The sequence below is a fragment of the Triturus cristatus genome, chromosome 11 (genome assembly GCF_964204655.1).
Source record: "Triturus cristatus chromosome 11, aTriCri1.1, whole genome shotgun sequence".
In the NCBI taxonomy this organism is placed as follows: domain Eukaryota; kingdom Metazoa; phylum Chordata; class Amphibia; order Caudata; family Salamandridae; genus Triturus; species Triturus cristatus.
Window position 1 is genome coordinate 677,761,214 of NC_140594.1, and position 24,525 is coordinate 677,785,738.

Below are 24,525 nucleotides of genomic sequence, written 5' to 3' on the forward strand. Positions count from 1 at the left end.
CTTGGTATCTTATAGTGAAGATAGGGGAGGGACTAGCTCTATGACAACTCCTCTAGGAGGGTCAGGGTAGTGGGTGGTTACACCCACTTCCCTTTGTCCAGTTTCGCGCCAGAGCAGGGACAGGTAGCCCCTGAACCGGTTTGAGCTGGCATATGCACAGAGGAGCCTACTGCTCCCCCAGTGCAGGACTTCAAAGCACTCTAAGAGTGCACCCACCCAGCTCCAATACACTAAATCCTGTCTGGGAGGTGGTGACACCTCCCTGTGACAGGATACCTTTTGTTGGGCTTCCTCCACTGCGAGTTTCGGTCAGCAGCAGGAGGGCAGCCCAGTGTCTGTGCTGGTGGCATCCATTTTGTGATGCCAGGGCTCTAGAAGATTTCTACCGTTTAGTACAGTGGGTACATGTCGTCCCCTCTAGAAGGGTGGGATCATACTCCCACACCAGTTACAGGTGTGGGGGTATGATTCCAAGTTGTTTGACACCAAACACGACATATTTTGATGCAGTCATTCCAAAGTTAGCATTTACCGTGAGGTTATAATGCACTTAAGAGTAAATGGTTTAACCGCATCCACAAACAGCAGCAGAGAATAGACTCTGCCAGCTTCAGAGGGGTCCTGCTCATGCAGAAGCACCCCCTCACATAGTAAACCAAGCACCCTGCCCTCAGGATTGTTAGGGCCTGCAATAGGGGTGGCTGATAGGTTTATATGTGTGTGTATGGTGAGATATAGGAACCTATACCTCAGTGAGGAGTGCTAACACTACCTCACACAGGCTGCCGTAGCAGGCCTGTGGTGTCAGATTGTGAATGCTTCCCAGGGGTGGCATAATACATGCTGCAGCCCCTGGTAGGCCTGTGAAGTACCAATGCCCTAGGTACCTAAGGTACCATATACTAGGGGCTCATAAGGTACCACAGTATCCAATCACTAGTGCATCTAATATGCACACCAAGTTGTTTAGAGAGATCAGTGAGACTGGGGCCCTGATTAGCAGGGACCCAGCCAGACTATAGCCAGAAACCAGTGTATACATCAGAAAAAAAGTGGGGGCAACATAAGTGCAGATCCTACTCTCCTACACCTGGGACCTTCTAAATCAATCACTAATAAATTTGTGCCACCCCATAATCCAATCTCATCAAATAACAAATATAAGGGTCAGGAAACGCGAACCATATCCATTATATAATTTTAAATCTACCCAGGATCGCTCTCCACCCATCCCAACTGTAAATCATTAATCCTACATGTCCAGTGTCCTGTGTTATTACGGGTCATCTTTATTTGTCCAAAGCATCCAAATATTCTCTTGCTTTTATTTCCGATGCAAACTACCGGGTGTGTCCCTCGTGGATCACCTTAAATTGCGCAGGATTAATAAAATTAATCTGAATATTCTTCTCCTGAAAAGGCTTTAGTAACTGCCTCAGCCTCCAGCGTCTCTCTACAGTTGAGTGACAGAAATCTGGCTGAACGAAAAATGAAATCCCCCTACTTGATCTCTTTGCTTCCGGTCTGGCCTTCTCTGAAATTGCCTGTCGAAGAAGGAAATTGCTGAAGAATACAAGAATTGCCCGTGGTTTATCCCCCTCTTTAGGTTGAGCTCGTAGCTTAAACGGGGTGCGGTGTGCTCTTTGAATCTCAGCTGTCCAATTCCATTCCGACATCTCCGGAAAGGCCGATTTAAAAAGATCAATTACATGTGCCCTGGTATCATACCCTTCCACCCCCTCAGGGACCCCCAGTACACTGAGGTTATTCCTCCTTTGCCTGTTCTCAAATTCTTCCAGCTTCCACTGGATATCCTTGATTTGAGAGCCTTGAGCCACCGGCTGGGTTGATGCACTGGCCACTTCTGCTTCAGTTGAAACTATTCTTTCTTCAAGGTTCGTCACCCTATCGCCAACATTTATACATGCCTTGGAGATTTTCCTGACGATCCCCTGCATTTTTCTCATTGCGGCCTGCGCCTTCCAGCTGTCCTGACGCGTTTCTTCCCTATGAGAAAGGATGGCCTGATGTATGACCTCCAGCGTGGGGGGGTTGTGCCGGAGTCCGTCAGTGATTTATCTGATAATGGAGTAGCAGATGAATAATCCCACCTTAAGTCCTTTTTCCCCCGACTCTGTATAAAAGGACACAGGTTTGATTTTTTTTCCGTTACAGGCAGATCTGGGTCGCTATCCTCAAGATCTGAGTCTAAATTACAGGCCCCTGGTGATGAGCTTAGACCATCGTCTGACCACTCTGCCCCACAGAAACAGAAAAGAAGCAGTCACTGGACTCCTTATCCAAATCAGTTCCATTCTTATCCCCTACCAGCGGATCTATTGCCAAAATCAAACTATTCCTCTCCAACGCAGGATGCCGTGATCCCTTTCCATCTCCCTCAGCTCCACTGGATATAGGAGCTTTGTCCTGCGTATTCTTGCCATTCATAACTGTTTTCTGGCTCATAGTCACTGTCTCTGTAGTACCACATGGGGGCGGGGCCGGGGGGGCCAATATCGATCTTGATGTGTCCGCTATACTAACCCCCCCAGTGGGAACCAATATAGAGGCATTCCTCTCACCATCAGCATCAATGTCAGGGCAGGGACCCTCACCCTCGGATTCCACTCCCTGTCCTTCGATAAAATCATTACCCCCTGTGACCCTTATAGTCGGAGTGACTGGGATGCCTTGATCTGCTCCAGAAATCCTTGCCGGGCTCACCTCTTTATTCTGTCTCTGCTTCACACTACCCTTCTCAGCCTTTGCCTTTGCTGCAGCTGACACTGCCTCAGTCTGTGACTCCTTTCCCCGCATCAGCATGTCCGCTACTGAGGGGCCGGCCAGGAGATTCTTCCCCGTAGCCCCACCTCTTCCCCTCCTCGGCGGGTCCAGCGCGAAGGTCTGGCGCGTTCCCTCAGGCATCTGATCTGGGATATCCAGACACACCAGAGCCTCTCCGCGCGGTCTTCGAGCAGCCGCAGCCTTGGAGCCGGAAGGATTCGCCGCGATCTTCGGGGCCATACCTCCGCTGGTTAACAGTTGAAGCAGGTATTTCTGGACAGAGCGCCTAATTATCCGGGGTCCGCTCTTTAACCAAAACGCCCAGAGTCTGTCATGTGGGCTCCGTAGACCCAACATGGGGGGGGGTTATCTCCAAATATCACCGGTGGTTCGCTGCACACAGAGATCCTGTAGGGGGCCTTACATTAAAAGTCTGACCCAGCGTGACCTGCTAGTGCTGCAACCAGCCACCTAGGCGGCCACCATCTTGCTTCGCTCCGCGCCGATTCCAGAACTTTCCATCATAGAAATGTGAGGAAAATATGTTTTTGTTTTACAAAGTTTGAGGTTTGCAAGGGATCCGGGGTAACAGAACATGGTGAGAGACACACAGGTCACCCCATCCTGGATTTCCCTGGGTATCTAGTTTAAAAAAATGTACAGCTTTGCTTGGTTTCTCTAGGTGCGGCTAAGCTAGCGTCCAAAATTCACAGCTAGGCACATTAAAAAAAGGGTCAGATTTCACTGGAAAAATATGATGTGTTTCAAATACGTTTTGGGCTATTTCCTGTTGTGGACAGTAGGCCTAACCACACAATTGAGGTACCCTTTTTATTGAGAGACTTGGGGGAATGCAGGATAGTAGAACACATGTTATTACCAATTGACTTTCTATGTAATTCTGTCTTCCAAATGTAAGACAGTGTGTAAAGATTTTGGAAAATTCCCTCTAAATCACATGCTAGTATGAGTAACTACAAATTCGGAGATGTACAAATAACCACTGCTTCTAAACTCCATATGTTCCTCCCATTTCAGAAATACATAGGTTTCCTTGATACCTATTTTTCACTCTTTATATTTCACCAAATGAATTGCTGTACATCTGGTTCACAATCAAAACCATTGCAGGAGCAGCTCAGTTATTGGCTCTGGGTTCCTCAGGTTCTTGGTGAACCTACAAGTCCTATATATATCCCACAAACATAGGGTTCCAGCAGATATAACTGTATATTGATTTTAAAAAATCTGCCATACTTAGAACTTACAGGTGAAAATGTAGGCATGAATGGCTGTTTTTTCAACTCACTTTCAATATTAATTTTATTTCAACAGTTACTTTCTATAGGAAAACCTTGAGGATTTACACAAATTACCCCTTATTGAACTTAAAATTCTTTCTACATTGTAGAAATGTATAGCTTTCTGGGATCCATTATTGTTTCACACCCATTTCTACCTCTAACTCCAAGGAGATTGAAAGTACAACAAATAGGAAAAATAGGCTATCTCCCAGTTAAATGTCAAAACTATTTAGAAAAATGTGGTTTTTAGGCAAAGATCTGCCTGTTCCTGAAAGATGGGGTGGTGGTGACTTTAGCATCGCAAACCGTTCCTTGAAACCATTTGTAGGAAAAAAAACAGAAGCTTTCTTCTGCATCACTTTTTTCCCATTTTTGTCCCAAAAAAGAAAATGTGGCTGTATTTTGGCTAATTTCTCAGTCCCCTCCAGGGGAATTCATAAAATCGGGGTACCTTGAAAATCCTCAGGATGTTGGAAGAAAAGGATGCAAATTTGGCAGGGACACCTTATGTAGACAAATCTTTAATAAGGCCAAAGTGCGAACTGCCCCAAGTAGCCCAAAATAAGCGCAGCGGGGGAGGGGGAAGTGTGGAAGGCATAGCAGCTTTGGGGTTAAAATTGACTATAGTTCTGCAAATATTTTATTTTCTTGACCTGAATTGTTTCTAATCTTGCACAGAGGAATACATTTTACTACTTTGCAATCAAACACTTCACGTAGACTTCCACTGACTGGAGAGGGGATAGAAAATGTTACCCCTCCGCATTCCTACACTTTCCCTACTGTTGCACTGCCTGAAGTGGGAATGGCAAATTTTACCCTTTCGCAATACAGCACTTTCACCACTGTTGCACTGACTGGAGTGGGAATAGCACATTTTACCCCTCCGCAATCCAACACTTTCCATACTGTTGCACTGCCTGTAGTCTGAATCACAAATTTCACCCTTCCACAATCCAGCCCTTTCACTACTGTTGCATTGACTGAAGTGGGAATAGTACATTTTACCCCTCCACAATCTAACACTGCCTCTACTGTTACACTGACACTGACTGGAGTGGGAATAGTAAATGTTACTCCTGCACATTCCAACACTTTATCATTGTTGCACTGACTGGAGTTGGAATAGTAAATGTTACCCCTCCACAATCCAACACGTTCCCTACTGTTGCAGTGACTGGAGTGGGAATAATACATTAGACCCCTTCCATAATCCAACACTTTCTCTACTGTTGCACTGACTGGAATGGGAATGGTAGATTTTACCCCTCCGCAATCCAACAGTTTTCCTACTGTTGCACAGACTAGAGTGTGAATAATACATTTTAGCCCACAGCAATCTAACACTTTTCCTACTGTTGCACTGACTGCAGTTGGAATAGTACATTTTACCCCTTCTGTAATCCAATACTTTCCCTACTGTTGCACTGACTGGAGGGGGAATAGTATATTTCACCCCTCCACAATCCACCATTTTTCCTCCTGTTGCACTGACTGGAGTGGGAATAGTGAATGGTACCCCTCCTCAATCCAATACTTTCCCTACTGTTGCACTGACTGGAGTGGGAATAGTACATTTTTCCCTTCCGCAATCCAACAGTTTACCTACTGTTGCACAGACTAGAGTCGGAATAGTACATTTTTAGCCCTCCACAATCCAACACTTTCCCCACTGTTGCACTGACTGGAGTGGGAATAGTAAATTTCTCTTCTTCCATAATCCGACACTTCCCATACTGTTGCACTGACTGGACTGTGAATAGTAAATTTTACCCCTCTACAATCAAACACTTTCCCTACTGTTGCAGTGACTGGAGTGGGAATAGTACATTTTTCCCTTCCGCAATCCAACAGTTTACCTACTGTTGCACAGACTAGAGTCGGAATAGTACATTTTTAGCCCTCCACAATCCAACACTTTCCCCACTGTTGCATTGACTGGAGTGGGAATAGTAAATTTCTCTTCTTCCATAATCCGACACTTCCCATACTGTTGCACTGACTGGACTGTGAATAGTAAATTTTACCCCTCTACAATCAAACACTTTCCCTACTGTTGCAGTGACTGGAGTGGGAATAGTACATTTGATCCCTCCTAGGTATTATTTGTAGAACTTGCTAGTTTAGTTTATGTTGTTCACATTTATATCATTATGTTTTTGTTTATTTAAAATTATAATATTTATAATTTGTACTATTTTTAGTATGCCATATATTTTTTATGAAATATAATTTTGTATGTTTTCTTTTTCATTAGTGATTAAATTTGTATGTTTTTTTAAATGTTTTATGTTGCTAGGTATATGCATAATATTACATTAAAAAATTACTATATAAATTGGAAATATTAGTTTAATAATATCTTTAAGTTAAATATATGTAAATAAACATATATATATTTATATAAATGTGTGTTTTCTTTTCTTATTTTTGAAACTAAGTATAATAGTAATATCTAGTTTAAAGTTAAATACGTTTTGCTATTACCATATTACTGTTTCGTTTTAATATATTAACTGTTTACTATTAATATAGATTTAAAAAACGATTTCTTTGAGAACAAAAGTAATGACAGTAATATTTTTTCCCTATATTTTTGTCATTTCCTTTGTAAGTATGAGATGACGATATTTTTGTCTTTGATATTTTTGTGATGGTATTTCTGTAGGACGATATTTCCACTGACGATATTTTGTCAGTGAACCTTAAAAAATTAAAAATAAGAAAAGTAACAAGAGGGTAGGACTATGTAAATGTATGTCAAAGTAAGACTAGGGGTAAGTAGGGATAAGACTAACTGTAGGTAGGAGTAGAAGTAAGCAGGAGTAAGTAGGCATAAGAGTAGGACTGTGGATATGTGTAGGAGTAAGTGGGAATATTAATTGGGGTAATTATGGCTAAGATTATGCATTATTAGAAGCTGGAGTAAGCAAGAGTTAGTGATAGGGGAAATTAGGTGTAGGTAGGTGTAAATAGGTGTGTACAAATAATAAAGAGTAAGTGAGATTAGAAGTAAGAGTACAAACTTGAGTTTGGAATAGAGTGTAGGAGAAAGTAGAAGAGTAACAGTAAGTGGCACTAAAAATAAAAGTAAGCATATGTAGAATGAGATAAGGAAGTAAATTAGAGGGTAGCAATGAATGAATGAGTAAGAATGGGTTTAAGAAGGAATATGCCATATGGATGTAGTTAGGTGGAAGTAGGAGTAAGTGTAAGTAAAAGTAGGTATGCATAAGCAGCAAAACTATACAGAAGTAAGGGTGAAAGTAGCACTAAGTGTAAGAGGAAGGGGACATGGCAAATACAAGTGTAAATATACGAGTAAGTAGAATTAAGATTAAGTGGGAGAAATGAATATCGCAAACACAAGGAGAAGATCAACGGAGTGCTGAAACTTTTCAGGCACTCCCCCCCGTCCCAGATCTGGGTTGAACCCATCATCATTCTTTAGTTCACTTTGCAGACCCCAGATCAGACTCAGTCATTTGAAAATCTGTCTTGACCCTGTTCCTAATGGGAACAGTCAAGCCCGAGCTGCCAAGTCAGGTCTTCCCGGGACTGGAAACAAGCATCCTGTGACCCGTTTCGGGGTAATACCCCTCATCAGCCAGGTTAGCTTGAATACAGTAGCAAGGTGAGCAAGCGACACATGTTTGGGCATACCCTGCCAACTTAGGGCGAACAAAGCAAACACAAGGAGGTGATGGACAGAGCGCTGCAACTTTTCATGCACTCACCCCTAGTTACAGATCGGGGTTAAATCAATCGTCATTCTTTAGCTCACTTCTCCACCCCAGTTCAGACTCAGCCATATGCAAATCAGTCTTGCCCTTGTTCCTCATGGGAACAGTCCAGCCCGAACTGCCAAGCCAGGTCTTCCCTAGACCAGAAACAAGCATCCCGGGACCAGTTTCAGGTTAACACCCCTTATAAGCCAGGCTATCTTGAATAACAACAGGAGAAAATAGGAGTTACTAGGTGTAAGTGAAAGAGAATGTGAGAATAGGCAGAAGTATGTGGAATAATAAAAAGTAAGAGTAGAATCAAGTAAGAATAGAGTAATAAAGGAGTGTTAATAGCATGGAGGAGTAATTAGAATTAAGGTTAGGAGTAAGCAGCAAAGTAAGAGAAAGTAGAAGCAAAAGTAAGTAGAAGTATCATTAGGAGTACGCGGAAGATTTGTTGCTAGTAGAGTTAAGTTTAGAATAATGAAAGTAAAACTGAAAGAATGAAATAAAGGGAAGAAAGATGATGAGAAGAGAGCTAATCCTTTCATCTACTTCTCAGAAAGAATCCAGTGCTAATAAAGCCTGGTGGCGCTCTGTTTTATGGATAGATCACAATGAAACAAAAGGGCCTTTAATTAAGCACTGTTGTAACATGCTTCAGTCGGTTCAAAATCATATGTATGCAGGTGAAATGGGTAATATTTACATGGTTTTAGGGCAATCAGAAACTGCAGATGTGTGTTACCAGGCAATTTATAAAAGCAAGTTATTGCTGTTTCACTGACTGAGGTACAATCTCTGTCCATATAAAAGTTTACCAACACACTGGCCTGTTTCTCTAACGTTTTGTGCATGGAAGAGGTGTGCAGTGGTAGGAGGTCCGCCTTGTATTAGGCTATTAGCGAGCATCCAGCTGAGGTCTGACTGCAGTTTCCAGGCTGGATCCCCAATAATCTTCTTCGTATAGAAATGTGTTAGCTGTCTGATAAACTGCCTATCTGTAGGGGCCTGGTGCAGTAGCAACTCCTCTGCTAAGGTGAAAAAGCGCCACCCCACTGCTCCGCAGCAGAAAACATAAAATGATAATAACTCGAGTAAATATAATTTTAATTCTCCTTCTGCTGTGGCAGCTTTCAGGGTGGGTTAGGGTGGGACTGCTCTGAGGACAGAGGAGGTGGGGAGGAGTGGTTTGCCCACTGCTAAGTGCACATAATTGTTTGGTCAGCCCTCTCGGGCTGACCAAACTTGCGCACTTCCCATTTTCTCCATGCAGGCTGCATTACAGCCCAGGCCCCCATTCCCTGGCTGAGCGCCAATCCGCAGCACTCAAACCAATCAAAACGCTGCATTGCAGCATTCTGATTGGCTATTCGGAAGCCTGGGAGCCGGGTGGTTCCTGCTGGTTCCTGTGTGCTGATGGAACAGGAGTCTGGAAGAAGAGGACGGTGGAGAGGCGGCGGCCAACTGGCCATCACAGGTGAGTGTTTTGTTTTCCATGCCCCCGACCACCCTGCCTTCGCCTCACCACCCATGTCCAGTAGCAGCCGCTACTGCCCTGGTGAAAAGAAAAACAAAGTGCCCAAGACCATAAAAGTACCCATTCACCGACAATGCATCTTTACCGCACACTTTTTTAAACTGTTTGTCTTAGGATGGCTTATTCCTAGTGAAGGGAGCATGTTCTCCCGTTGAAGGGGCAAAACTACAGGGCATATTTACAAGTCCTTAGCACCATCAGAGTGTCACTTTTTTTGAGGCTCTGGTGATACTCTGTGAAAGCCCATATTTACAAGGCCCCTCTATGCCACTTTGCGTGGTTTCATACAAACTTGTAAATATGGCACACTGCAACCCAGTTTTCTGTGGCAAAAGGGCATGCAAGGGGAGTTACTTTGGGCATTCCCAGCAACCTCAATGTTTTTTTGACATTGCTCCAGATTTACAAGGATCTGTAAATTTGAGGCAGCACCAACAACTAACGCCTTTCAAAGGAGGTGTTAATGTGGTGCAACAAGGAGAAATACTTTTACTTCTCCTCGTTTTCTGCTCTTTCTAAGGGGTATATTCACAAGGAAATTAAGCAGCCTAGCGCTGCGACAACTTTTGCAGTGCCGCACTGCGCCATTTAAAAAAAATACAGGAATGGACTGTATTCACAAGAATATGGCGCACCCCTGTGATTTCCCTTGCACTGGTGCTCAAAATAGTTGCCTAGCGCCAACACATACACCCTTACGCCATAGTGCAAGGATGCCTGTGTTGCATGGAATGATTGTTTATTTGCGGTAAGGGGCATCTTCCTGCACATAAACAATCTTTCAAGGCAATTTGTTCTTTCTTTGTGTAGTGCAGAATTCAGCACACATAGAAAGAGCAAACACGAGAAGAAAACAAAGTATTTCTTCTTGTTGCACTAATTTATTGGCTGCTTTTGCATGGCGTGTTTGGCGCTGCCTCAGATATACACATCTTTTGTAAATCTAGGTCAGCATAAAATAGCAATGGGTTTGCGGTGGAGTGCCCACAGTAACAGCCACTGCTTGCCCATTTCACTCATATACCTGTGTGAAAGGGTACCATATTTACAAAGTGACGTAAAGCCATTCAAAGTGGCTTAATGCCGCTTTGTAAATATGGTGATGGGCATTGCGCCACTGGAATGTCAAAAAAGAGACGCTCCAGTGGCGTATCCCTTTGTAAATATGCCCCTATGTGTGCTGCATTTTGCAGCACACATAGAAGAAGCAAAGCACCATTAATGGTGTCCCTTCTTGCACAAACACAATTATCCCAGCAACGCAGGCACCCTTGCACCAAGGTGCAAGGGTGCCTGCATTGGCTCTAGGCTGCCTTTTTAGCACACTGCGGCACCATATTCTTGTTATTCTGGCACATCGCTGCGTTTTGGAAAATTACGCAGCTTGATGCCGCAAAGTTGCTGGTGGCACTTTGCTGTACCATTCTCATGTCAATATGCCCCTAGGTGTCTATGATATTAGGTCTTCCGTGAAAGCCTGACTGCACAGTATTTACAGAGCAGTAGAAGCAAGTGTGAGCAGGCGACAAGGGAAAGGGAGATTGCCTTGGGGATAACACACTGCAGTAGGTGCGTGATGTAGGGGAGATAAAGTGAAATGGGTGGGTGGGTGTTGTGAGAGGAGATGGCAGCAGCCTCAGCAAGGAGGAGAGTTTATGGAAGAAACTAATTAAAGTCTCAGATAACCTCTGAAGGTGCTGAAGAACACTAATTAAGAAATCAATCAGTACTTGGCCCCTGCTCCAGAGATGAGAAGAGGAAGTGAAGCCAGTGTGTGCTGCCCAATAAAGCAGTCAACCAAATGAGAATGACAATAAAGTCCACAAATAGTAAGTATTGGGCCGGCTCCAAGCCCCTCTTAGTAAACAATATCTATTGCAAGCGAGAGATCATGTGCTGTCACAGGTGAGACCTAAAAAAGGAGTACATGTTTTGCCACTTGCAATGCATACCAAACGTCATGAATCTAGGTCAATGCACTAAGTAAGATTAACTATTTTATGTATAATATTGGGACTTACAGAATGTTGTAAATGTTCTATGTTATAGAATCAAGGGCCAGATTAAGAGTTCGGCAAATAGGTCACTCTGTCACAAATGTGATGAATATACCATCCGCTGTACTACAAGTGCCATAGTATAAAATGCTTTGTAATATGGTGAACAGGATTTGCTTCACCTTTATGATGGAATATCCCATTCACCAAACTCTAAATCAGGCCCTTTTATGTATATTTGAAGAAGCTGGGCAGATCATTACTTTACAGGCTTCTATGGTTTTGGAACTTCATATTTCCTTTACTCCTCCAAAAGTATAACCAATTCCATCAAGATTCAGGTTGATTAATATACAGGTATACCATTTTAGAGGGCAGATTTCCCAAAAACTAAAAATGTATTTCCTGAATTATAACAAATGCCTCTTGTTAATCAACCTGTAAAATCTGCAAGTTTAAGTGAGGCTGCTCTTAGAAACCAAAATGCTTTTTCTCCACAGTTTTTTTCCTGTAGAAAAACCTTTTGATTCTTCACCTTTGAAATAATGAGCTTTATAGTACACTGTGGTAGTTGACTAAATGTTCTTTTCATCACCTGAATATCGCTTTAATCTATAAAACTCCACCCAGTGCTGGAGTGAAGGGGAAACCAACCGGATCTCAGAGTCGGATCTCAGACCTGGCAGCTATTGAGACAGAACCGGGACCCGTCTAGCCCCAGTGAATTATGCTGAATTGGTCCCAGTGTAATTTACCAACTTACCATTCTGCATAACTTAATGATCTGTTATCTGTATGATACATGATGTGCTTTGCACTAGACACATTCACACTCTGTGCTACTTCAAGTTAAAAATGAGACTAAACAAAGCACAGATCTCTCTAGCAAGTGTTTTAATGATCAGAGTGATCTTACCATTGTTATTATTCCTTGAGATGTACTGGGCACACAAAGCTCTCTGCAGAAGTTGCCTTAACCCTATAAGATACTTTAAAATGCAGCCTCTTGAACCAGAACAGATTAACTGTCACGTTTCTTCATGGTGCCATGGTGTCAATTTGAGTAACTGTTGCCCATTGTGGCAGAGACGTGCCTGAGGTCCTCTTCCCATATTATTTTATGCCTCTTGTGCCACCATCTCCCCAGGGACTGATGTGAAGAAAAGGCTGTTACTTAATTGGGACTGAGACCCCAACCCCAGCACCCGATGCTTGGAAGAGTGACCCAATTTCCAGGGCACAGAACAAGAAAGAAAGGTTCTAGAGCTGCAACACCCGCCAGTGCTCCACGCTGGTGGGAGAGTGAGTGATTCTGGCTCTCCTCTCTGTTGGAAAAAAAAGCGGTTGGGTGCTGGAACAGAGAGGTGGGAAACACAGGAGTGGATTTCCTCAGGCTGCCATTACATCATGGTAGATGGCCAGTTCATGCCCCATTTGGGACCAGGGCACATGTGTACGAAATAAAAGGAAAAAGAAAATTCATGGCATGAGGCCTTTGCTGTGGCTGTCTGAGCAAACCTGCTAATCAATATTCACAGCTCCTGGTTGAGAGAGCACCCCATAATGCCCTGCACGGACTGTTTGCATATCTTTTTATGCTTGTTATTTGTTATGTTATGTTATTTTCATTTATAGAGCGCACAGCTACTCGGAAGTGTCCCGGCGCTATAGACTGCTGGGGAACCCGTCCTGGCTAACCCTGTGAGATGGTCCCTTTCTGGGTATCTACAAGGTAAAACCAGGCATCCCCGGCGTCTGTGGGGGGCCGTTGTAGAGATGAGGCAAGCTTAATGCCCAGAGTTGCCAAGTGTGTTCCTGGTTAGAATAGGTACCGAGGCGAGAATTATCGAGTCTGTTTTGACCCTGGTCCACGACCCTGCCGCGTCGGGAATTGAACCCTGGTCCCTGGCCGATTCTCTGCTTACGGATCTGCCACCTCTAACCAGTGAGCCACCACAGGGAGGGACAGGGAGGGACAGGGGTACCAACAATGATAGTAAATCACTGTTTGGTAGCTTCAAAGATGGCAACAGACCCAAAGAAGTTGTTAATGGAAGTTGTCCAATGTTTCAAACAGCCTCAAGGTAAAATGACCAGGGAGAAAATTATAACTGATTTTCAAAACACTCCTAGAGCTGGAGATTTTGTTCTTGGTTTCAGGAGTGCAGGGACGCTTAGTGGTTGGTCCCATGGCTGGATTGTGTGGCCTAAGAAGTGTAAAAGAAAGAACCAGGGCCTAAATAAGAGTTTGGCTGTCCATAGGACTGCCAAACTCATGGTGGAGCTGTGGTGGCAGTTGGGGACTGCCGCACCAGCGGTCCAACTACCGTATTGCGAGTAGGGCAGTCCGCCCTCCATGGGACCACCGAAACCACCAAGGATCTGCGATCCCTGTTTTTGGCGATGTTGTCTTGAGGATGCAGTATGCTTGGTGGTGGTGCAGCAGCACTGCTAAGCATGGTACGAGTTTCCTCACCACCATCATGTTCATGGTATTTCTCACGGAAGTGAGAACATTTAGGGTGCCCCGCAGGGCCACCTGTTCCTTCAAGTGCCCCCCTGTCTGCATGCACCCACAGTTCCAGCACAGCATGGACATTACAGCCCATGCCGTGCTGGAATGCACTGTGGTGGGCCCATGGCGCTGCCTTTCTAAGGCTCTTCAATGAGCCTTTGAAAGGCAACGCCATGGGCCCGTCTCCACAGGACCACCTGCCCGGATTACGACTTGTAATCCAGCAGTTGGTGGCTTAGGAGGTGTGGGAGACGGGCGTGGCATGCAATGGCGCCCCAGTCCCACACAGCCAAAGTCATAATCAGGCCCTAAGACACATTTAGTTTTGCTTTTTGAAAACAAATTCATCACTTTTAATGGCAAACTTTGCAATGCATCTACATATGAATGCATTTGGATTTGATTAATGTTCCCATTGATTTTAGTGATGGTAGAATATGGAAGTATTACACGTGGTTCTTCTTATTAATATGGAGACACCCTGACAAAGCTAATAGCCTGCCTTTAATTTTAATGTGGTGACCCCTTGGCAAAGCTAGTATACTTGCCTCATTTCAAATATGTGCCCTTCTTTATGATGCTGTATCTGGCATAGGTGGGAGAGAATTATGATTAATGGGTTAAAGACCCACTAGGAGTGGAAGGTGACTAAAGGGAGACACCAAAGGTATGTCTATATATCTGATGTAAATGTTTGTGATTTAATGCATACTATTTAGTAGTGTGTGTGGAATAAATGCACTTTTCTTTTGTCAAAGTAAAAGAACGGACTGGACAATATATTTTTGAGTGCTGTTGTTGTGTACCAGCTAACTGGCATTGCTAGCCCACACCACCCCTTCTGAGTAGGCCGTGGGCTGCTTGCCTTGCTACCCTGGGAGAGGAAATTGCTACAATTGGGTACTTGGTTTGCAGTAAGGAGACAATTGTGGACTTGTTACTGGTGAAGGGATCACATCCTTCATAATTAATAACCTAATTTCTTAAAGGTTTTGTTAGCAGAATTAAGATGTACCCTCAAAGAAGAGTGTTATCAAAAAAGAGAACATGAACTTTATATTGCATGTCACGAAGTTAAAAGGCCTACACAGGAAAATATTGCATTGCAGGTACTTTTGGCAAAGAGCTAGTCGTTTTGTTGCATGTTGAAGAAAGTCTTTGAGTGCTTTGTGAGGAAAACAAGTTATCGCGACATCAGGGAAAACAAAACGAACACAAATGAATGCCCCACAAAAGCTAGTAGTGAATGGCACTATATCTTTGTGACATGCTATACTGCCCCACTTCCTAAAGTCAAAATCCATAAATTTGTATTTGAAAGCAAAGTAAACACGCCAAAGTACACATCCTTGTTACGTGTCAAGTTGCACTCTGCAATTAGCAAAAGGACTACTTCTATCCTCATTGCCAACAACACTTGGGAACATAAATTCGAAAACGTAATTAAAACTGCCTGTTACCTGACCTAAATCTGAATAGAAAAATAAAATGTTATCCTATCCACCCAAAAAACATGTTACAACCATCGGCACTGGAATTAGGGATGCTGGAATTTGTCACATTTACTGTTCTTTCAAAGATAAAGGCCAAATGTCAGGGTTTTGTCTTCTGCCAAATTGTTGCTTATTCGTTCAACATGGAAACTGGTGTTTACTTTTATTCTCTGATGGGAAAGTGAGAGGATTTTGTAAAGTGAATAATGTGGCAGACTAGCTGACACAACAACATTGAAATACCTATAAATGAATTGTACAAATATTTCAAAATTTGTGAACACCTAGGAAAACACAAATGTATCCCTTTTGGGTAATTCCAAAGTGTGATGGAAATAAAGATTTTAATGGGATAAGAGCAAATTAAGACACTTTCCTTGGTGATGCCTAAATGACAAATATGCGCTGAAATCTAATTTTCTCATTTTGCTGTTTGTGGCTATTTAGTTTTATCAATAACCGTATGTCTGTGCCAAAGAAGTGACCACTCCAATGAAAAATGTGCTATCTTTAAATGAGAATTAGCGACCACTTCATGCTGTAGTAATATATTTGCAATCCAAAGTTCACCACCAGCTACATACTGCACCCTTACCGCTCTCTTGCTGACTGGGAATGGCTCATTAGGTACACTTGAATTTTGGACAAAACTTGGGACTTTTCACAGTCCCTAAGAGTTCAGTGATGCAACATTGATGGCAGCACCCCAACTCTGTTGCACCACATGCATCACTGTTTGTTTAAAAACGCAGTTCTATGCAAAGAGAATTAGACAAGACGAGTTACAGCTTGTTCAAGGCTTTAGTAATCAAACAACTGTGTTCTTAGGGCCAGTGCCTAAAGCCAAAATGCCAACATGCTGTACATGAAGAACTTTTCTCCTTTACGGGAGGAGTTGTAGTCAAGGAGAGTCCTGTGAAAAGAGGGTGGATCACAGCGCTCTACTTTGAGCGTGTCCTTGAAATTCACCTTGGATTCACCTCAAAATACAAAAGAATTGGTCTGGCCGTGATCCAATGCAGTTGGGAGATTTGCATTTCAAAATGACTACATAGCAACAGGAGGGCATGTTCTGCCATTTGCAATGCCTGCCAAACGTCATCAATCCGGGTCAAAGCACGTAGGAAGATTAACTATTTTATTGAGAGTTTCAGGACATACAGAATGTACTGAATGTGCCATGTTACAAGTACCAGATCTAGAGTTCGGCAAATGGGTCACTCTGCCACAAACATGACAAATGTACTACCTGCTGCACTACAAGTGTTTTAGGATATAATCAGGGCCGGACTCGCCGTAGCAGGCACTGGGCGTTTCCCTGGTGGGCTGCCAGGGTGGGGGCCGGTTTTGCCCCCCTGAGGGGCTGTTTAGGTTACTGGGGGCCGGCTTTGAAGCATAGCTGCAATATCCGCCCCCTGTAACAAAAGGAGCTGCGGTGCTTTCCACGTGTACCCCCATCGCCTGTCTGAATCAATTGCCAGGGCCTGTTTGCGCCTCCAGTCCGTCCCTGGATATAATGCATGTGTAATACAGTGGACAGAGTAGGCTTCACCTCTATGACACAATATCCCGTCTGCCAAACTCTAAATCAGGTGATTAGTGTTTAGATGAAATGTATATTTGAAGAAGCGGTGCAGATCATTACTTTACAGGGTTTTCTGAATCTTGCATCTATATATTTCTTTTACTCCGCCAAAAGTATAACCAATTCCATTAAGGTTCAAGTTGATTGATATACAGTTATAACATTCTGGAGGGCCAATTTTCTAAAAACAAAAAAGTTGTTTATTGCAACACAATGAAAGCCTTTTGTGATTCAACGTGTAAGATCTGCATGTATAAGCATGGCAGCTCTTACAAATCAAAATGCTTTTCTCCACAGTTTTTTCCTCTAGAGAAACCTTTGTTTCCTACACCTTTGAAAAAAAATGAGCTCAAAGTTCTCTCTGGTAGTTGACTAAGTTTTCTTTTCGTCGCCTGTAAATCGCTTTAATCAATAAAACTCCACCCTGTGCTGGAATGAAGAGGGGATCCCCGACCCGGCAGCTATTGAGCGGGAAGGGAGGTCTGTCCTGAGTGAAGTACGCTGAATTGGTCCCAGTATAATGTACTCATTTATCTACCTGCATAACATAATAATCTGTTATCAGCATGCTACACGGTGCGCTTTGCAGGAGACACATTCGCACTCTGGGCTGCTTTGAGTCAAAACTGGGACTGACCTACACACAGATCTCTCCTGCAAGTGCCTTAACGAGCATTATTATTAGCATTATTATCCCCTGAGACGTACTGGGCACACAAAGCTCTCTGCAGAAGGTGCCTTAAACCCATGCGATATTTTAAAATGAAGCCTTTTCAACTTGCAGCCTTTTCAGCCAATTAAGCCAGAATAGATTAACTGTCATGTTTCTCCATAATGCCAATTTCTACCTGACTGACCTATAAAAAAGTAATTAAAAAAAATAAATATATATATATATATATATATATATATATATTTATATATAAATATATATATATATAGAGAGAGAGAGAGACGTTGATTCTCAAACTGCTTTTCATACACCATCACTTGTGACTCCATCCCTTTTTGATGCCACACCTTGACCCCAATTAATGGGTTCCTAGAGTAACATTTTTCCAATTCCTTCACTGACTCCACCCACTGAGTGGTACCTGCCTCCCCTTGAATGTTCTTGTATGGATAATGGGGAAAAGTCAAGCATCTAAGGGGTTGAAACTCAGCAGCTAAGCTATGAAAAAAGGTCACCTCACGTGTGGTTTGGTGATTAATGAGTGAAAGATTAAAAGCAGGGGCCACAGTTCTTCTTGGGAGCTACCAGTACCGATGAATACTAAACTACTTCATCCTGATTTCACATTATGAGTCTTTCTTCCTACTCTGTACTATTAGTGCATAAATCTCATTCTCACAAGATATTTTCCATCCTGCTTTATCCCTTTTACATTGTTTTTCTGTCTTCTATCTTACATTTTTTTCCTCCTTTAGTCCTTTTCTCTCTCTTTTTCTGGGTCAGCCTGGTGATAAAAGGTATGTGCCAGTCCATAAAATTAAGTGCCATTATCCACCACTGCCATCAACCACAAGCACAAACTAAACACTGACAGCCTTCTGCAAAGAAAACGCTCGGTGACAGAAATTATACATCCTATTGCAAGTACTATTTTCAGAAAAAAATCCTACCTTGTTGTGGGTTCTCAGAACATCTTCTGATGCCCTCAGTCTTTTCCGTTCGACTATGTATCAAACTTAAATAATCAATGGTGGCTCCCATGAAACCTGTTTTACAGGCTTGCTCTGCTGCTTGGCAGCATTTGTGTATGTTAAAAGCAACAACAGCATTAACCCAAAATGACCGATATTAAAGTAGTGAGAAATTCAACAAACGCAGGGGTGAAAGGGTCTGGGCACATTTAATCGGTAATTCTCTGATGCCTTTCTTTGATGATTCTTTTTTGCAGCATGAAAGTGTAAAGGGGAGCAAAAACTCGTAAAGTAATTCATTTTATTACAAATTCAAGAATAGTTGGACATTTACGAATCTCAGCATGAGGATATAAAAATAAACAGAGAACAGAAGAAATCCAAATCTTCTGATTCACTTGGTAGAGGGGAAAAAAAGACAATAAGTTCTATGCTTATTATGCAGGTAATTGCAAAGCAAAAAGGAAGGTTTCCCTGCATTGGCACTTCGTCGGAGAAATCAGAACAAAAGGTTGGAAGCGAGAAAAGTGTCAGTGGTTCCTAAGACGTCACTCCACCATCTGATGGGTCAAGTAGCATAAAGCCACTAACAGGAAAGGAGCAAGCCGGCACTCAGGGGCTTTCTATCAGGAATCCAAGATTGAACGGGCCTCCTATCCTGCACTACAATGCATCTTATACAAAAAAAATCCTGTTCAACCGATGTACCATAAACCTTTTTAAAACATTCTTCACAGTAGGATCTGCCATGGGATTTTCCATGACTTTGATTTTTTTCCACGGCCTTCTCCATGTACACTCCCATGAAACAATTCGGCCTTGGTCTTTACTCCTTCTCCCATGCAAACACACCTACTTCCACCTTTTCTTGGCCAGGCTAATTGTAACTCCTTCATACCTCAACCATCTAATGAAAACATTAACCTTACTATTCACCAATGGACCACTAGTCCACCTGCAGAGGAAACAATGAGAAACAAATGTCACTCTACAAATTTGTATGGGAACTAAAGCATCATTTTGAAGATGAGAACATCCAACATACTGTAAACTCAGGCCTACGACTAAATAATAATAAATGCACCATCAATAGATATCTTTATTAAAGTTCATTAAGACACCTCTGCCACTACATCATAAGCATAATAAACATTTAAATACATTTAATGTGTCAGTGCATCACATCACTAATAAACCCTATGTAAATGTGTCACACCATTATACGTAGTTGCTACAATTCTATAAATCATTTGTTAAGCCCACGTTTAATCATGTTAATATCACAGGGATGTGTTAGTTGATTCACATTTCTTCTACCATCTAGTTACATCAATAACACTGAATATTATGAAAGTGCATACTAAAAGCATTTACATTGCACTCCTAACAAGTATCCCAAATAGGATACATATTTCTGCTCTCTGAGGTGCATGTTTACAAGCCCCTAGAACCACCGAAGCGTCACATTTTTAACACTCCAGTGGCGCTGTGTGCTGGCCCATATTTACGAGGCCACGCAAAGCCTCTTTTCAGGGCTTTACACAGCCTAGTAAATATGTCCCTCTTTCATGCAGTACTCTGTGTCAAAGGGGCGCGTCATGGGTGTTGCTGTGGGTGTTTTGTAGTATGCCAATCACTGATATAAGAATGAAAAGTTTTCCATGTTTCCACTCAACACCCATGGCTTTTTGACACTGCCTTCCAGAAGTAAAAGGATTCGTAAACCTGAGGCAGCGCCAAAACTAATACCTTTCCTGGGGAGACGTTAAAGTGGTGCAACGAGGAGAAATAGTTTCTTTCTCCTTGTTTTTTGGTCTCTCTATGTGTGCTCCATTCTGCAGCACACATAGAAGAAACAAAAAGTTATTAATTATTGTTTTTATGCAGGAAGGTGTCCCTTCCTATACAAACACATTCATCCCTACAACGCAGGCACCCTTGCACCATGGTGCAAGGGCGCCTGCGTTGGCGCACGGCTGCTGTTTGTGCACCAGAGCACAGGGATGACCATATTCTTGTAAATATGGCGCATCCCTGCTTTTTTTAAATGATGCAGCTCAGCGCAGATAAAATTGCTAGCAGCGCAGCGCTGCTCCATTTCATTGTCAATATGCCCTTCGAATAGATGTCATACTGAAAAGTGGTTTGAAAAATGGTCACTCACTTTTGTATGTGGGCCTTGTACAACTGACAAATCTTATACATTTAATAAAAATATATTTGTCTTTATTTTGTTGGGGAAGGCTTGCCAAGGGAAAACCTTCCTATTTGGGCATGGGCTACTACTACCTCTTTTGAGATGTTGGTAAAATGTCAGTGTTTTGTAACCACATTCCATTATTATAACCTTAACCGATCACTGTTTGGATGGGCCTGCCTAAAACATGCCCCTCTCAAAAAGCGATTTGTTCTGGGTTTCAAAATGCATTTTGCCATTCTGTAACCTGAACCAGAATTGCAAAATAGGGTGCAATACAAAAAGACATTTTGCAGTAACAAACCCTGTGATTTTGTGAATTCACAAAATGGCTTTCTACATCATGCCCTTATCGCTCAATTCATTTGCATTGCTCAAACTTGCAACATGCCACAAAAGAAATCACTTACAGGCACATGCATCAACCTTTTTTGCGAGCGCAAACGGTGCGATTCGCAAAAATCGTCTGTTTTCGCCCGAATGCAAGAGTGGTACCTTTTCACTGCTGTCTTAAGGGGACTTTTATTATTCATTCAGAAGACTACCACCATCCTAGCACAAGCGTTTCCCTTCATCAAACCGCGGCACTTAAAGTTTGCGACTCTGTGTGAAATGGCCATGTTTGGGGGTGCACTGGAAGGGTTAATGGGAGCACAGCAACCTTGTTCCAGCATGCCAGCCCATATAAGGCCCAACTTCTTGGTTGCAGGTGTTCCATCGGGCCGTGCTCCGCTCCCCTTGGGTATGCGCTCCCCCTAAGCATCTGCGCCTGCGTATTTCAACGCGCACGCGCGTAAGCAACAACAAAACTTTGGCATATTTTTCTGCGCTCCCCAGCAAAGCCTCTAAGTACGCGCACGCGCACAACCACCATAAAATGTTTGGCATGTTTTTATGCGCTCCCTAGTACAGCCGCAAACTACCGTCATCGGACATAAAATGTTTGGCATGTTTTTATGCGCTCCCCAGTACAGCCGCAAACTACCGTCATCGGCTTGCTTTCGTGGACGTTTGGGGACGGGCAGAGAAGGAATAGGAATCGGGCAATGTCCTCTTCTTGTTATGTGCTGGTAGCTGTCCCCCCCTCTCTTCCTATTATTCCCTCTCTTCCTGTCTTGCTCCTCACTTACTGAAAACGGTAACTTGAAGAAACGGTTCACAATCTCTCTTTCCTTCTTTCATTTAGTTGCTTCCCTGTGAAATGGATCCAAAAAAGAAAAACACTCTTGCGGGAAATGCCCTTTTTCTGACATTTTTCTATTCCAAAGTGCAGCGGGATGGAGAGAAATAGAAGGTTTTAAATGTGAAAAATAAATACATAACTAAATAAAGCAAGACAGAGTGGTTGCAAAGAGGCCAGATTGGTTTTATTCACATCCAAATACATCAGCCTCACTTTACAGAGTTTGCCAGTGAAGCGCTACTTTTGTTTTCTAGTCTTTCTTTGAACAGCATTGTTGTTCCCAGGTGGGAAAGTGTACCATTCCTGGAGGGACTGCAATACCTGGTTGATGGGTGGAAAACAAAATGTGTACCATGGCTCTGTGTTTATGGATGTGGTCTTTTTAAACCATACTGCTTATGTTTTGTAAGGATATAAGCAATGGACATTGAAACGACTCCCTTCAGGGCCCTGTAGTCATGTCCTTAACATTTCTGGTAAAACCACTCGCTGATTTCTGAATAGTGAGTGAGAGATCGTTAAGGTAACCATGTTGTTTCTGCTTACATTTCACATGCTTTGCTTAATCTTGCATTCCCTATGAGTGTTTGCTTTTTCTTATTTTTTTTAGGCAACATATCACTCTTATCAAGTGCATAATTTAAATTGAGCCACATCCAAGTGTTTATAGCGGGCACAATTAGGTTGCAGCTGAAGGCAGTGCGAGTTTCTCTCAGTAGGGCAGTATGGTGTTCAGTGGGGGAGAGGATGTGACACTATGGCCAGAGCTGTTGAATTTGGAACTGGGGAACTGGGTTCAGCCTTCATGACCAGACCACTCTACTGAGGGAGCATATTCTCATGCTAGACCTTAGAAGGCTTGATGTCTTAGCACAAGCAGGTGTACCCGAGTGGTGTCAATTGTGAGTCAACCTTGAAGGCCTGTCCACCACAATCCATACTGAAGTTCATACTGAAGTTCACCCTAAAGCAACAGTGATACAGTCACTGTGACTCTGTCACTGAGGTCACATGAACCTTGAGCAGGTTAGGGCAGTGCGAACGGTGTGACCACATTGGGTACCTATTTCGGGTGGGTGCGTTGTGTTTGCAAGTATATTATGGTTTAAAAAAACTTGCTGCCTTCTTCCTGGCCTCCAGTAGTTTTCAGAAACAATAAAAATGTCATGATAACTTCGGTGATTAATGTTCTTCCTAGAGAGAGATCCGAGTTTTGTCTAGTGGAAGGGTTGACTCCTGGAAAAGATAGCACGGAGGGTTAATTTGCCTGCTGCAAAGAACATGTACTGTGAAGATTACAAAGTGCACTGCTTTAATGGGGGGACCATGATGAATGGTCATTTAATGTCAGCTGTAGATGATGGATCCCTGAACAGTGTCATGTATGTGCATGTTTGCATTGTGCTGAGGGGATTACCAGGTAATTGTTCGCGCAGCTCTCTGATGGATGTCACATGCGGTTTTTCTGAGTCCCCAGATAGATCATGCAGTCTGTGTGTTCTCTTTTGTACTGCCAGTCAACGGTGTATTCAACTGTGTAGCCTTGGACCGTGTCATGTATGTGCATGTAACTTGCATGATCGAGGTAACTATTAGCGGCGATACTACGTGTCTCTCGGTCCTCTTTCAAGTGCTTGTTGTCCTTTTTCCCCAGCAACACCCCCCCCAGGGGCGGCAATCTGAGGGATAGCCCCGGGCGCCACAAGCTCTAGCTACGCCTCTGGGTGAAAGAGCCATAAATGATCCTTGACGGCTACCGCTACCAGTCAGATGTATTAACATCTATTTCTCTTCCTCCGCGCTACCCTCCCACCCCTCTCGAAACTTAACTTCTCGATACAGCAGTCACACCCTCGCGCAGATTTCCACACTCGGTAAAAAGAATAATTATATTTCTTTTTTACTTCAATTGCAAGGTGAGTTTGTATTCGTTTTTACTTTATTAATGTGCACAATTTTACTCTTTTGTTGCCTGAATTGCTAATACTCAATTTCATGTTTAATTTTTAGACAATACTTAAATAAAGTGTTGTGTTTTGATTACTCAACTGTTTTTCATTGTGAAACGTTTTAGCTTTTCTGTTGCCAGGGCTAATTGCTTATACTTTGTCGGTATACAAACATTTGGTGCTGTGTTAACTGTTAATGTTACAGCAATTGAAGATGGCAACTTCCCTTCTCCATGTAATTTTTTAAATAATTCAGTGGCCATCTAAATTGAAAGAACGTGAGGAAGTAGGAGCACCTATGTTTTACAGTGCCACCTAAATTATTTTTTCTCGTTATACGTAAAAACTGGAAATATTCATTTTTCTATATCAACAATGCTGTTGCTTATTGTACTGTATATTTTTTTTAGCATTTATAAAATGCTTCCTACTCTTTAAGAGTTCACACAGAGTTCTTATTTGTTTTTGTAGTCCATACATCTTTGCATACTACATGGTGTTTATGGTGTTGAACATGTTTTATCCTAATTTATAAGTTTCTTGACGTGTGTGAGTATCAAAGAGGCTTCAAACGTAGTTTCTCTGCATAAGCTAAGGGTGTTGCACAGT